This window comes from Panulirus ornatus, chromosome 43, assembly GCF_036320965.1.
Source record: "Panulirus ornatus isolate Po-2019 chromosome 43, ASM3632096v1, whole genome shotgun sequence".
NCBI classification, from domain to species: Eukaryota; Metazoa; Arthropoda; class Malacostraca; order Decapoda; family Palinuridae; genus Panulirus; species Panulirus ornatus.
The window spans coordinates 23,122,963-23,135,401 of NC_092266.1; the positions used below are offsets into that span (position 1 = coordinate 23,122,963).

The following is a 12,439-nucleotide window of genomic DNA, read 5'->3' on the forward strand; positions in this document are numbered from 1 at the left end:
GATTCGCAGCCGACCCAGGCCAGCGAGGTGGAAGAAACTAAGGCTTAGAAGTATTGGTTATATTTAGTAGCTTCTGGACTCGTCATCGTGATCGCCTGAGGGAAAGATAAAATGCTTTAGCCTCTCGCCACGCCAGATCCTCAGTGTTCCTACCTGTATGAGTTTCATAAGCTTGACTCTGACTGCGTTAAGCTGGGGCGCCGTGCCCTTGATCATGGTCAGGCTGGGACGCTGTGTGACCTTCCAGTACGTCACGGTGGAGGAGGCACCATGACCGTAGGGAAGCTTATGACCTTCGCCATGTCAGTCTTATGTGAACCATGACTTTATTCATGTCAAGCTTGGTGGGGGTTGGAGGGGGACCTCATGGCCTGGATAAAGCCACTCATGACCTCTCGTGACTTGAGTAGGATTAGGCTGGCGACGCCATGACCTACGTACATCTGTCGCGTCTGACTTGGACGATCGTGTGTCCTTAGAGACGTCAAGCTGATGTCGCCATGACCTTAGTGAGGTCAGCCTTGAGACGCCGTCTTCCGGATTACATCAGCCTATGGAGGAGAGTGGCACACTCTGATATTGATTTTGATTTTTCTTTTGCCACAAGAACGACGAGTGTATCGTGCACGCTTACCCATCCTGTGCACTCCCACCCATCCTGTGCACTCCTACCCATCGTGTGCACTCCCACCCATCCTGTGCACTCCTACACACGTATCGTGCACTCCTACCCATCCTGTAACAAGATGACAGAGCAAATTACAGTGTGCACAAAAGGTCCAGGGACTGGTGGATTAATGTTTGCCTTACTCGTACATTTGCAAGTTTCATAATTCATTTTTCAGACCCACAGAAGGCATGACCTTACTTATGTCGGGCCTGAGGAGGCGAAAGCCCCTCTTGATGTGGACCACGGTCAGCCTTGAAGCCCCACCGTGGCCATGTACTCACACATCACTCCACTGAAATATTTTGCATAAACGGTCCCTTTTCTACAGGCTAACCCAAGTATATAGCGGGTGGTATAAGTGGCATACCGACGCGTAGGGAGGGGAAGACCTCCGAAACCACGTCAGGGGTAAATGTGGAACTGAGCATAGGGGTAACGACTTGAGGAAACTTGGTGTCCCTAAGTTACCACCACGTAGATACCAGTGCGCTAGGAAATGAAGATTGGAATTTTGTTGGATGAGAGAGAGAGAGAGAGAGAGAGAGAGAGAGAGAGAGAGAGAGAGAGAGAGAGAGAGAGAGAGAGAGAGAGAGAGAGAGGGTTAGCGTTCTTCTTTGGGAAGTATTAGTCTCGTGGTGTTTGTCGTAACGAACTATGTCTATATAGAGCAAGGCAGGTCATTAAGACGAAGGGCAGGCATGGCGGTCATCCCGCTCCCCTATATAAGGCCAGCCTTCCATTACCTTGTCCTCCGGGCGCCTATTACACCACCCTCTCCAGCCGTCCTGAAAAAGATATTTGAATATTTAAATCAAGAAAGGAACCAGCCGCCTTAACGACTTTATCGGGAGGGAAGTGTGTGTGTGTGTGTGTGTATCCTCGGCCGCGCTGGGTGCTGGTGTGTGGTAGGAGGCGACGCGGTGGTTCTGGTGGTGTGGCGAAGTAATGCAGTGTGGTTGTTGTGGTATGGAGTTCAGATAACGTGATGGGTCTTGTCTGGGTAAGGTAATGTAGTGGTTCTGCTAGCATGGTGTATAGATAACGTAGTGGGTCTGTTTGAGGTTGTTGTGAGGTACTGTAATGGTCTTGTGTGGTGGTGTTTAAGCTAGTGTAGTGGTTCTGGTGTGGTCTAGTGAGCCTGGCGGTGTGGTAGCGTGTTGATGTGATAGGTTTGAGATTATATATTGATGCAGTTTATTCATGGTGTTGTGGCAGAGGTGTGGTGGTAGTATACTGATGCAGAGATGCTGGTTGTGATGACACTGTATGATGTATGGTCACGCCTCTTAAACGAACTGGCTGTCGTGGCATGGTGGTGTATTATGTATTTCGACCTTAGCTGGTCTGGTGTTAGTTTAAGCATTGTCATGCACACCTTCCTGTTCATTTCTGTGTACTTTTTCCTTTCTTTTATATGGATATTATCATTGTTTATATATATATATATATATATATATATATATATATATATATATATATATATATATATATATATATATATATATATATATATATCACAGTGTGTGTGTGCATCTTCGTGCCATAATTCTGTAGTGACAATGAGTTGTTCGATGAAGGCGCTGATCTTGAACACATTTATGCGACCCGTGGGTGCGATGGCCAGGCCTTTGACATGCCCCGTAAGGATCGGGTCACGGGCCAGGCCATCATACCCATAGGTCGCACCGTCGTACTCAGGGATCGTGTAGTCGTGCTCGAGGGTCGTACAGTCGTGTTCGAGGGTTGTACTGTTGTGCTCGAAGGTCGTAACTTCGTGCCCAACACTTGTCAGTCTTCTGTGACCTGTAGTAGAAACAGGATCTGGAGACGCAGCAGCTGTAGTAGAATCGACACCTATAGACGTTAGCAGCAACAGAACCAGCACCTGTAAACGGTAGCAGCAACAGAACCAGCACCTGTAGACGTTAGCAGCAACAGAACCAGCTCCTATAGACGTTAGCAGCAACAGAACCAACACCTGTAGAAGTTAGCAGCAACAGAACCAGCACCTGTAAACGGTAGCAGCAACAGAACCAGCACCTGTAGACGTTAGCAGCAACAGAACCAGCTCCTGTAAACGGTAGCAGCAACAGAACCAACGCCTGTAGACGTTAGCAGCAACAGAACCAGCACCTGTAAACGGTAGCAGCAACAGAACCAACACCTATAGACGTTAGCTGCGACAGAACCAACACCTGTAGACTTTAGCAGCAACAGAACCAACGCCTGTGGACATCAGCGGCATCAGAACTGATCCCTTTAGACACAAGATGTGTGACAGAAATATCACATAAACGCACAAAAGAGGCAAGTCCGTCTGTGACGCGTCTGCCAACCCCGTCTCCTGTGCTCCCGGAAGGCGCCGCCGTCTGATGTGAAAGCGGAAAAAGGAAAGATGAAAAAGAATCGGGCAACATTTACCGCGATTTAGGGCACCTTAGGGTACAGTATTTTCTGGTGTCGAGGGTCTTGAGAGTCTTGGGAATAAAAGGGAAAGGTGGAGAAGTGTTGTAGGTGGGTGGGTACACGCGGCGAGACGCCCTCGCTGACACCTAACTCGTGATATTGTTTATTGTGCTACATGGGTAGTATCCCACTGACGATGATGATGTCCCTCCCTATCTGAAGGGACGAGGGCCCACTCGCGCCCACCCGTGACCCTCCCGTGTCGATGTATTGTACCCACTGTACGCTCTGTACTTGCCTCCACCTACCTATTGCCATGTGCCCTTCACCAGTCACTCAGAAGTGATTTCTCTCACTGCATATGTAGACTAATACAGGTTTTAGAACTAAAGAAAAGCATTTGTTTTACGGGGCCCTTATTACTGCTTGAAGTGGTCCTATTTGTAGCCATCGGGGGTCCTGCTACTACCCATGGGGGTCCTGCTATTACCTGTCGGGGTCCTGCTATTACCTGTCGGGGTCCTGCTATTACCTGTCGGGGTCCTACTGCTACCCGTCTAGGTCTTAATAGTACCTGTCTGGCTCCTGCTACTACCCGTGTAGGTCCTACCGCTACCTGTCGGGGTCCTGCTAATTCCCCTGCTACATGGGGACGCGTGTCGCTGGAACATTGACAGGGAAAGTGATGAGGGTAGCAGCTGTGGCGGGAGGTCTGTCTCGTGTTAAAAAAAAGAGAAAAAGACTCCCAGATTTTGTGCGTGTTCCTCAATGCAAAAACCTGCGTTGTGGGGAAGGACGGTGGCGAGACGGGGCGGGGCGGTGCGGGGCGTGCTGGGGTAGGGGTTGGTGTGCAGCTGAGGGCAGGGAGAGGCCGGCTTGGTGGAGAGGGGCGGCCGGGTAGACAGGGCAAGACAATGTGGAGATGCCAGCGTAGGTGGACGGTGGGAGAGAGGGGGAGAGAGAGAGAGAGTTAAGCTGTGTAGGTGGAGGGAGGACGTGGCGTGGAATTAGCAAGTGTTGAGGAGGAGGAGGTGAGGTGGTCGTGCAGTGGCTGGGGGGAAGGATGACTTACGCAGGGCGGGAGGGATGCGCGACTTCATCAAGGGCTCCTGGGACCCTTTTACTGCACGTCAGACTCTGTGGGTCAGGTGATGATCAAGATCGACCCAGGTGTTGCCGAGGTGAGACCAGGACCGAGAGGAGAACAATGTTGACATTTTCACACCCTCACTACGCGACAGACGTCAGGCAACACTTGGGTATCACCTTGATACAAAACGTTATTATTATTATGTCTTAGAAAAACATCACGTTCAGTGCCATAGCTTCCCAGCTACGTAACGGGTAAATGTTGTGTGTGTGTGTGTGTGTGTGTGTGAAGCCGTGGGAGGCGATCATCCAGCTCACTGGGAACACACAGTTGGCAGCGAGTCTAGCGTAGTACACATACATTAGGCCCCTACGTGGAGTAAACATATCTGAGCACGGCGGCACGACCCTTGAGCACGACGGTACGTTCCCTCTGGCATGATGTGCAGGCCGTATGGTGGCCGGGGCCGTACCGTCGCGTTCGAGAGGAATATCCTGGGCTGTGACCTCAGAGGAAAGTTTGTCATTTGATGGTTATTCTGGGAGGGTGGGTAGGGTTGAGGGTAGGCGCGTGTCATACCGCGCCGCTGTGGTGACCCCTGCCAAAGCCACACACACACACACACACACACACACACACACACACGTACTGAATCTGGACCTTGGGCCACAGATAGTATGCAAATGAGTTTGCATAACTTAGTTTTTTTATTCTGGCCGCTGAGATAATATTTTCTTTGTAGCTTTCTCTCCTGTTAATTGTTTTATGATTTATGTTTTTGTGGTCTGCGGTTAGCATGGTGTTCCGGGTCGAGTGTTGGGGAGGTGCACGGGCGTGACGTAATGTACGCACTGTGAAGTAATGACCATCGTTGGTGATAAGACGTGACATAATCATCTCATGAGGCACAGCCTACAGGAGGGGGATGAAAAGAAGGTGTTGGAGAGATGAGTGGGTCTCTCGCCCTTCTTCCCAGCCTCCTGTCTACCTTTTCTGAACTATAAGGATCAATGATGTATATATATATATATATATATATATATATATATATATATATATATATATATATATATATATATATGTAATGGTTGTCACAGGACACGTCCAATGGATGCTAGGACACGGGACACGTGTAATTGAGACTGAAGGAAAACCGCCACACACACACACACACACACACACACACACACACACACACACACACACACACACACACACACACACAAATTTCATATTCATAGATGGAAAAGTTTACGTAAAAAATTACTGATATATCTGACTAGAATGTATAGGGGAAAGGATATCTTTGTTTGTGTACTGATGTTCCTGATGTTCTAGGCTGGGAGCATGGGCAGGGACGTGGAGGGCAATCAGGTCCTGGGTACGACCATGGGGTTCAGTTTGAGTGGTGTGCATCTGTCTTGGTATACTGCTGCAGGGCACATGCTCTTGCGACACAGGTCGGCTGGTGGTGGCCTGTAGTGGGCTGGTCGCAGCTAATTGTGGTTGGTCGTGGCGGCACGTATATAACCACAGTAGGGGCTCTCACGGCTGGCCGGACGCGTGGCGCCAACACCTGCCAAGAGCTTCCAGCATGACGCTCACTGATCCTAGTGGCTGAGGCTGACCTGGGCAGTGGTGTTTGCCTGGAGATAGTCAAGCCTCTCCTAGCGTCAAGGGGTGCTAGGCTGGAGGTGCTCTGCCTCTCCTTGCATCACAAGCGACTAGGGGTACCTTGCCTCTTCCAGCATCAGGAAAGTACATGTCATATAGCCAGTGTGGTAGGCGTCTCAAGCCCAGAGTGATGTGTACAAGAAGGAATAACGGAAGCATAAGTCACCCCGCGAGTGGAAGTTATGCAGACTGCTGGGGTAGTGCGAGAGGAGGAAGAGAAACAAGAATTGAGCTCCAAGGCCCAGAGTTGAACGGTGAGGGAAGAGAAATGGACTTGAGAGAGCCTAGAATAGGTCGACGGTCATCCTTTACAGTGAGGGATTACTACGTCCTCAGCTTATTGCCCGAGTTAGCCATAAGTAGCATGTAAACAAATGGAAACATGTAAAAATAAGTGGAGGTGATTTACCACAGCGTCCCTGGTTGCTCATGATAGATAGGAGGGGGGTGGGGTGAAAAAAAAAACCCTGGTGTTGATGAGGTTCAAAGCGTGGCGGTGCCGGCGTTGATGGCTGCCAAAAAACTGTTGACAGCGACGTTGAGGGATGGTTGGCGTGGACGGCGGGACGGGCGTACCACTGCCAGGCGACGGCGGTGAGAACAGCGCGTCACGGTGAGGTGTCTTTTCCTGCAGGAGGAGGAGGAGGAGGCTACCCAATGAAATGGAGTGCCCTTCTACACACCTTCCTATGTAGGAAGGAGGAGGTTGTCCAGCAGGATGGAGTGTAGTCTCCTGCAGAAGGCAGTCCCTCGTCCTGCCTCTTTCTGCGTGTGGGGGGTCATCCTCTTCCGTGGTTATACATCTCCCCACATTTTAGGGTCATCCTCTCCTCTGGCCTCACTTCTCTTCGCATGCTGGGCCCTCCTCTGCCCATATGCGTTCCTAAACATTCACGGTAGTACTGTGCTCCCGCGGCAGTAGGTTCCCACGAAGACTTTGGGCCAAAGCTTAATTATAACTGGACCCTTTAGGGCAAATATTTCAGTAATGATAATGATGATTATGATAATAATAATGATTATGATAGCAATGATAATAAGGAGGACTTTATTTTTGCATGGACAGAGTCAGACTTCGTAGACAGACTCGCCTTACCTGGGCAGTTGAGTGTCCAAATGGTGCTGTCGAATTCTCCTCCTTTATGGAATGTGCCTGGAGTCATACCACGCCATTGAAGGTAACGACAGCTCTAAACAGTAAGAAAATAGCGTCTTCAGTGTGACCATTACATCTGTTGACGACTGTAAGAAAACTGGGCGAATCGTGCGAACATGAGGCGATGACCGTGATTCTCTATGGGTATGGATCACTGACTCGATGTTTCTCTAGTGCTGGACGTGCAGGAGGTAGGTTACATCCAGTGACCTCCACCACATCGGAGAATCTCCAGCATTGTTCCCCTGCATGCCTGCTTGACGCCTGCCCGGAGGCACGTCAATGGCCTCGGTGGTGCATGACATCCTTCATTGTCGGTGTTGCAGTACCGCCCATCACATCGCTCACCGTCAAGAAGCATCTGGTGTTCTCCGTCCTCCTCGGATCGTTTGCGCTCCTACCTGAGAAGCTGTTGTGTTGAGTGTGTCGGTGGTGGCAGACGGTGGAGCCTTGTAATTGTCGGGGGGACGTGAATAATGGTGTGAGGCTCGCCCGCCACATGGTCTCTCCTGTCCTTCCAAGGCGAGGCCACCGCACGGAGCAGGAGCGTGAGGATAGGCATCAGCAGCTGGGACTTCCCGCCAGGGGAAACGCTAAGGATGCCTCACGACAGAAACTTTCAGGAGGACTTCCGTCCGTGATGCTATAAGATGCCTCACAGGAAATCCTTAAGGGGGTTGATGAGTGTGGTGCAGTGTGGTTGTAAGTTTTTTTTGGGGGAAAGAGAACAGGTGTTATTGTGAACAAGAACAAGGGAGATCTGTGGTGTTACGAGGGAGGAAGATGTGTCGTGCGAAGGTCCATGGTTGGATGTCCGGATCTGGGTGATCCATCCTGTACCACTCTCTCGCCGCACATTGATCATTTCCTGTCTTATGTATATATATATATATATATATATATATATATATATATATATATATATATATATATATATATTATGAGAAAGAAAGGACCAGACACAGGCATTGTTTTCCACATAAAATTTGGACCTGCTATACGAAAAGGAAGAAAAAAATTTCACGTTATCTTCATGATGATGTATCGTCTTTGGGATTCTTTAGAAGTTTACCTATGGAACGAAAAAAAAAAGCAAACCCCCACAAGCAGTGAATGATCGAGTCACGTACAATGTTCACATAATGTTAGTTGTGGAGAGCAGCGGACCCGCCTCGGCTGTACCTGTGAAATGTAACAATGGTAAAGCTTGAGGGACAGAAGACCAAGGACCTTTGAAGGTCAGGTCATAGGCTAGGCCATCTTATCCATGGATTGTACGCTCAAACAGGTTAAGCTTAGATGGTCATCTCTCGTCAGGCGCAGAGACACTGACGACGCCCCTTGAACTCCCCTTTGTATATATACTTTTGTCCCTGAGGTTGACCTTGTGGCTCCCTGGACCAGCACCAGCTCACAAACCCAGCCTACACCGTCGCACACTGTGCGTCTTGGTTTGCTTGAGCACCATACATACTGGCGAGTAAACCCGTTGCGTCATGTTTTGGACGTGTCATACTCGGTGTCGCTGTGGATCACTGGCGACCGAGGAGGGTCGTGTGACTGGGCATGCAAGGACAGACTTAGCAGTCGCATTCTATTGATCTCGAATACCTCGAGTCATCAGGATTTCGGTGATGATGGCTCAAGAGATCGGGTTTTTCCCATGGGTTTCATTCCTCCCCCACACCAGGGTCCTCGCAAGATCTGCAAAAGTCTCCTTATTAGCCGTAGAATTCGACTGAATTGACCACGAAACAGCTGGGGTAACACATCACCCGCCAGTCACTGGGCCATGCACATGCTTCAGAGGTGTACTGAGCGGTGTTAGGCGCGGGGGGAGAAGACAGGAGCAGTGTGTCGCTACCCTCCAGGCAGCTAGAAAGGTCAGGTGTGCCGCTAAGCAGCCAGCACCTGGCAACACCGTCGATTTATCTTGGGTGAGGTCAGACGTATCAGTAATCTTCGCGGTGATGTCACGGACCGAAGGACGCCTTAGACTCCCAAAGTTTTACAACCTTGTTTTTTTCTTTTTTTTTTCTGTGAGGAGCCATTTCAGTTTCTCCAAGGATCTTGCGCCCGCACCAAGGAACAGAATAGCATAATGATGATTATCTGTCATAACCAGAAAACTCTATAGATTGGGGAACTTGAGTTATTGCATATAGCCAGCTGAGCAGCAGAACAACTCTGGCTTGATAACACTTTCAAAATGTGCATGGACGTGGGAGAGCTGCCGACCTTGGCATTAAAACAGATATGTTTTGACAGCCGTGGAGAATCTCAATGGCTTCGCGACCCCAAGGAAAAATGCTGGTGACCCCAGGGTTGAAAATCCCCGTCCCAGAGTGTCTCAACGATAAAGGTGACTTCACACTTTCTTGAGAATCAAACGTCCGTGCTAACTTCTTATGCAGGAACTCAGAAACACGATACCCTGACAACAGAAAGCTCAAGGATCCGACAGTTTCTGGTAAGTGTTGCAAAATCGGATGACGATACATTTGCAACGGCACCAAATGACTAAGGTTGTTGCTCGATGTATTGATCGCTGTGGTACTTCAGCAGTTGCTGTCGTCCTGTTGGCCGTCTGTCTTATCCTTGTACTGATGCCGAATTGCTTTCTTTTCCACATGTAGAGATACCAAGGTTCTTCTGCCAAACAGGAGAGATGGTAACTAAAATGGACAGTCCAGAAAATCCACATTTTGGTTCTTGTATCATACATTCACCAATTTTTGCCATCATTCTTCTACAACCTCTGTAAATCCTTTTTTTTTCATACGCCTTACTAGAGGGATGACGCATCCTCACTAGTGGATAGACTAGCAACCAGAACTCACACACCAGCAGATGGCAGTCATTCACTTGGAGGACCAGCCAGTCACAGGCAACTGTCCAGAGCACTCAGTCCACGGGGCGCTACATTCATCAACGTCTAACACGAGATGTTCAGTCCTTGAGTGGGCAGAACCAGCCTTAAGTGTCAGATTGCACTGGGATTGCCTCAAGGCTTGGTACATGGGACAAATGTCTCCTATGACAAAATGATCTTTTAAACTCCCTTTTGGGCGCTGAGTTACGACCCTGGAGCACGACCGGTACGTTCCCTGAGGGGCGGTGGGCCTGGCCTTAGACCTGCCTCTTTTGGATCAGGTCAGAGATCAAGCCATCATTACTCAGGGGGACGTACCGTCGTTCTGAAAGGTCGCACCGCTCATGCCCGAGTGGTGAAAGTGTGGCCTAAGGGCCGTAAAGCTAAGTTTGTGGTTAGCAATGAAGAATTTTGCTCGTCTTACAAAAACCCTGCTGGTCTGAGGGAGCCTCGAGCGGGTACCTTCAAGAATGTGGTCAGTTGCCGCTGTATTATCTGCAGCAGTTGGAATATCAGGTCCATTAAACGCAGATCAGGCTGCTGATACAGAGATCCAATAACCTTTACCTTCCTGACCCTGGCAGACCCCCAGAAAAAGTACATTTTTGTCATATCTGCGCGTCTTAGGACCACGGGTGCGGGAACTGCCTCACAGTCAACGCCTCCGATAACATTCCCAGCGTTGAGGTCTCCCGAAAGAACAAGAGCAGATCAACGGAAGTCATGGTTCCATATTGTGTCACACGATGAAATTTGGGTTCCAGCACCACCCTGCCCGCACCAGTGAGCCCTGGGTTTCAGCACGCGCCTCCTCACACCAGTGAACCTTGGGTTCCAGCACCACCCTGCCCACACTAGTAAACTCTGGGTTCCAGCACCACCCTGCCCACACTAGTAAACTCTGGGTTCCAGTGCCACCCTGTTCACACTAGTGAGCCTTGGGTTTCAGCATGCGCTTCCTCACACCAGTGAGCCATGGGTTCCAGTACGCGCCTCCTCACACCAGTGAACCATGGGTTCCAGTACGCGCCTCCTCACACCAGTGAACCATGGGTTCCAGCACCACCCTGCTCACACCAGTGAATCCTGGGTTGTAGTACCACCCTCCTCACCAGGAATCAAAGGAGTACATCATGGTGTGTTCTTGGTATCGCAACCCTCGGGATCGTGGTAGGTCCCCGTTCTGGGGCTGCCTTTAAGACAGTGTGTCAATGTGTCAGTCTTCCTTCGGTAATCACAGCTCGAAGGGTTTGCCTCGCCGGCGGTGCAGGGGCTCGCTGAGCGGCTCGGGACCTGCCACATAGCTGCATGGCAGGACATGATATTGTTGGGGTTTTATACGGGGCCCGGGTTGTTGGCCTGACACCCCAGCCCTGCCGGCTGCCTTATTCAGGCATGTCTCCATCGGTGGTGCAGACGACCATCTTGCCGAGAGTGTATAGATGTATTATATATAGAACAATGTGTTAGTGTGTCTCGGACACCAGGTGAATAAAGATATATACGTGCATAACAGTTTTCTTTTTTCTTTTTTTAGTAGAATTTGAAACGTGTACTTGAGCAGATAATGCGGGAGTCTTTATACCACGAAGGCAACCAACCATCTTGGTCACAGATATCCACATCAGGGTCATGACTGATGGTAGCGCGATAGCCTTTTAAAAGGGTCGAGAGCACTGCTGGGTAACAGCGATGTCAGCGGAGAAACAAAAGCTGCAGGTGACAGCTAAACAAATGACGAGCTACCAGAACAAAAGACTAAAACCTATGATGGTTTCTACGTTTATAACCTGTCCTACACACACACGTTTATGTACGTATACACACCGTGCACACACTCATATCAATTCACATTTTCTACCAACAGAGACACAAACACATGTATACAGTCGCATACGTTACCCAGAAATTCCCAGTCGTGCATTAGAGTCTCCAGGGGTTTGCCGAGTGGAGACAAGCACAGTGTCTTTCTCCAATGCACGGCGGCGGGCCTCGCCAGACACAGAGACCCCCTTTACCCTGCCGTGCTGTGCCATAAACTAGCAGCGTCCACCCCGAGAACATTCCAGGTAGGACCAGGCATGAGCACTGGTGGCTACAACCAGCCAACCAGCCCCCTCCCCCCAACAGTTGCCAGCTTGGCTCACTAATATATTCTGTGACCGTAACAACAACTGCTTGGAATAACTCGCTGTATGACGGGTGCTGTAAACACAGATTTACGTCTGAGTTGTGTCTACATTGCCTCATTACCTCCACGATATAATGGCCGGGGGAGGGCGTCTTACCTTGTGTGCGCTGCAGGCCCTCAGTGAGGTACCGCAGACCTGGGGAGTATTGCTAAATGTGGATCCTCCTCATTAGGCGTTATCTGCAAATACCGACTTATCTCTTCGTGCCTCGATTTACGGAAAGGTCGTTATCTTTATATCCCTGATATACAGACTATTGTCTCCCCACCCCTCGATGCATATATTATAACGGATGGTATATCTACTTCCCTCGGTATACGGATAATCCGTTGTCTCTCCTTCCCTCAGTGTACGGTTAGATATTTCTTCTTATACCTAG

General features: G+C 49.7%; 1 protein-coding gene across 1 annotated transcript in view; it reads left to right on the top strand.

Moving 5' to 3' along the window:
* Positions 1–12,439, top strand: part of LOC139762408 (A disintegrin and metalloproteinase with thrombospondin motifs 6-like) — a 175,528-nt gene that overhangs the window by 73,384 nt on the left and 89,705 nt on the right.